This window comes from Delphinapterus leucas, chromosome 1 (genome assembly GCF_059928025.1).
Source record: "Delphinapterus leucas isolate spDelLeu-1000000601 "Yukka" chromosome 1, BTC_Dleu_Yukka2, whole genome shotgun sequence".
NCBI lineage: Eukaryota > Metazoa > Chordata > Mammalia > Artiodactyla > Monodontidae > Delphinapterus > Delphinapterus leucas.
In genome coordinates this window covers 163,791,754-163,796,008 of record NC_143129.1, presented here as the reverse complement: position 1 = coordinate 163,796,008, position 4,255 = coordinate 163,791,754, and positions in this window count along the sequence as shown.

The window sequence follows — 4,255 nt, the reverse complement described above, 5'->3', positions numbered from 1 at the left end:
CGAGGGTTGGGCTAGACTGGCTGGGCTCTGAGCTCTAGGTGGGAGACATGCTGGGTTCCATGCCACACGTGGTGTTGGGAAGGGTCCCTCTGGCAAACCACAGGCAAGGTGGAGCTGGTCTTCTCCTGGCCCTCTCTCCGTTTCAGTGAGCCCACCCCAGGCAGGGTCTGCATGCTTCTCGGTCCCTTGCGTTGGGGAAAAAAACCCACCATTCAAGCTTAAATGTAGTCCCAGTGTCTGGCTCCTTTTAGCTGGTGGTGGTCCCCTGGGTGGTAACCAGGGTGGAGATATTCCAAGTCCATTTCTATCTTTTAAACATTTTTAGTGGGGAAATGATAGGCGTGCCCCTGGGGATTCTGCCAGCCTCGAAGCTACAAAACTATGCTAAGGAGGCGCTAGGTAGGCACCATCTTTCAGAGCCCAAAGCTTTGGAAGAAACTGGGGGAGAGAGGTGACAGTGCCTTATCTTGAGGCCCTGCACGCTTTCCAAGGATCTTCTGAAAATCTTTATTTTCAACCCTTTCCATGCCAGTAACTAACAGACCCTGGAACAAGGCTGAGGCATAGCAAAGTGCTATAAATGGAAAAACAAACAAACACTAAACCAAAATTAAAAAGAAAAATAACAGAATGAAAAAGAATTGCAACACATATGCCAAAGGACAGCTATCAATATTGAATTAGGGCTTTTATAATTGTATAAGAACGTCACCAAGATGACCAAACAGTGTGCTCAGGGGATTCATATGAGAGAACATAGGATTACTATGAAAACACAGTCCATTTCACTAGAAAAAAAATAAAAATAAACAACCCATACTGTTGAGGCTTCGTGAAAACTCATACGTATTTATGGCCAGTTGCTATAATCCTTTTGGAAGGGAGTGTATACATTCTCACCAGCAGCCACAACACTCTACAAATATTCTGACTCAGTGATCTCTAGGAATTAATTCAAAAGAAAAAGAGCCACGTGGACAAAGATGTTTACAGGGACATAATTTTATTACAGAGGAAAAACTGTGAACAACCTACATGCCAGCCCAATAATGCGAGGTAAATTATAGCCTTTAATGTGGTGCGGTTCGAACACAATCATTAAAGTGATAAATATGACCCTGTAGAAAGAAGAATGTTAAACATTTTAAAGTAAAACTGTACCTCATAAAATTATATGCATGCTTTGGATTAGAGCTATTAAATATTTACTTATATATGGGTAAAGACTGGACATGAGCCCCCAAATAAAAATTGTATTAGAGTAAAAGGTTTGGGGGTGATAGTTTTTCAAAATGAAAGCAATATTTAATTTTTCTGACTGCAAAAATGATATAGGCTCATTGAAACATTTTTTAATATATAAAAGTGTAAAGAAGGTAGAAACGAATATGGACAAACATTTAAGTGCCTTTATAACATTTATAGTGATGTTTGGTATTAATTATATTGAAATTAAAGTATAATATTTGACTTATTAATTATAATGAAGCTAAGGTGAAAAATAATAATAAAATCATGTTTGCAAAAGAAAAAAATAAGAACACAAAACAAAGGGATTGGTGATTCCTCCCGTTGAGTGTCTCTTTCCTCTGCCTGACTCTACCCACCTTCCCCTTTTCTGCATTAGGTATTACTTTTTCAACCTGCTACTCAAAGCCCTTCCATCAAATTCAGCGAAGTGAACCTGGTCCGGAGGACACAATCAGTCTCATCCCTATAATCTCTGTATTTTATAAGTATTGGAAGTTTGAGTCAAGGGGAGAGAAGGACATGAAAAAGCTTTTAGGCAACACAAGGTATAGTTACTAGTAATTACCATTGTATATTATTGGGCATTTACTAAGTACAGGCATTGTTCTGAGCACTTTCATCAATTACTCAATTTAACTGTCACAAACACGGCACGAGGCAGGTACTGTTATTAACCCCATTTAAAAATGAAGACACTGCGGCACACAGAGATTAAGTAGCTTGCTAGGGCTGCGCGGCCAGTAGATGTTAGCAGCAAGTTCAAATCCACGCAAATCCATGCAAATTCACATCCACCTGACTCCACGGGTCAAGCCCTTAGCCACCCAGCAACACCGTCTCCCAGCATGAGGACAGTACTGCTCACAAAGTCTAATAGTGGAGTCCTTGGGGGTGTTCTTAGAATCTGTTAAAGATTCATCTGTTAACCCCAAGCATTGTAACAGCCCTGAACTGGAGGTTCTAGGCTGGACACAGATGCCCCCACACAGCTATCTCATCTATGGCTTTGTGGTAGTCCAGCTGGGAGCATAATACAAATAATGAGGAATGTGAAACCAACAAAGACCACTACCTTGAAGACAGAAGGGGAAAAACCACACGGCCTGTCTACCAGCAGAACAACACCAAGGCGGACCAAAGACAAAGAAAAGCTCTATGATTTCAAAGGCACTGAAAGCATGAGAACAAATGGATTTGCTGCAGAGAATTTAATTAACATCACCTGAGTCCCCACCCCGACTCCATCACTCTGTCACATTTTTTTCTTTATACCCTTTATCCAGAGTTGCCATGTTGTAAAGCTCCAGGGGCAACATTTTGAGCAGCTATACATGGCAGATCTACCTATCACTCTCTAAAATTACCTTGTTCACTGGCTTGTTTATGGTCTGTCCCTCCCTCTCCCCAGCACACACACATGTACTCCACGAGGGCAGAAATCTTGTCTGTTTGATTTCTCTGAATCCCTATGGCTCCCACAATGCCTGGTGCATTGTTGGTGCTCAATCAATAATTGCTGAATGAATCAATGAGCATTTAATGGTTGATACCATCTGAAGAGATGGTGACATGGATACGCGTGCCTCACATCCCCATCCCGTTCCAAGCCCCAACCAAAAGAACTGACCAAAGTCTGTGTTAGCTCTGGAAACATGGAAAAAATACTATGCTGTGATCCTCAATGTATGTCTCTTAGACACAGTACAGATCTGTCCCTAAATAATTTAGAGTAGAAAAGAGTACGACCCAGCCAAATTGTCAAAGAACAAAGATGACAGAAACCGCTTCCAGTATCAAAGACCTCAAAAAGTATATTATCCATACAACACTAAAAAAATACTTCAAGATGTTATCAACCCAACCAAGAGATGAATCAAAATGCATAACTCAAGTATGAGAAAGTTATGTTTAATAAAAAATGAAAAAAGATTGGTGATAAGCAAATAAACAATATAGTAAAGAATCTAAATAATTGCTGTAAACATAGTTAGAAAACAGACTGCAAGTGTAACAAATATTTGTTGGAAGAGAAGATAAAAGATATCACTCCTGCCTAAATCCCAGGGTAAAATATTGCAGATTATTCTGATGTAAAGTATAAAGTTGAAGCAAGGAGATATGCTAATTTCCTCATTTTGTAAGAAATTCTGTTATATAGTTTCTGTGGTTAATTAGAGAAATATAGGTTAGAGTGTGTCTTTAAAGATGTTAAGTATAATTAGTAATAGACTATAAAGTAGCTTATCTTCAAAATTACCAAAGGGGAAAAGGCAAAGCAGTCAATTTAGAAAAAAAGTGGAATTCAAAGGAAACAACAAGGAATCAAAAAGAGGGGAAACGTAAAGTAGGATGCTAAAAAAGGAGGAAAAAGACAAAACATCATTTATGATAGCAAATGTATACAGGTTTATCTGTCTTAGAAAAATATAACCCTCATTTTGGGAAAAGACACACAACTTAATGTGACTCAGAATAGTCAAGAATAAGGAAATGGGCCAAGATAGCTCAGACTTCAGATTAGAAGAGTGTTACAATTTACCAATGCCCAGGCCCCAAAGATTCCTATTTATTTGGTGGAGTACACCCAGGGCATCAGAGGTTCTAAAAGCTTCCGGGTGATCCCAGTGTGCAGCCAGGATTTGAGAGCTACTGGTGAAGGCAAATGCAAACCACGAAAAAAAGGAGTTTTAATACTAATATCAGATCCTTGGATGTTATAATATCACACCAGACTCCTGATGATTCTTTTTTTTTCAGTACAAGAGTCCTCTGGACTGCTACCAAGAGACATTTCCTCTTGCACCTGGAAAGAGACGGAGCTGATAAACTGACACTAATAGAACAGAAATGTGGCCCTGTAAAGCAGTTTTCTATCCCAAGATATAATTCAGACTTGTTACAATGAGGGCAGGAAAAGGGAGTGTGCATTGTCCAACAAAGGTCTAACCTCTCTCACTCTGGAAAATTAGGTTTACATATTACAGTAGAATGTTTCTGTTGGAGG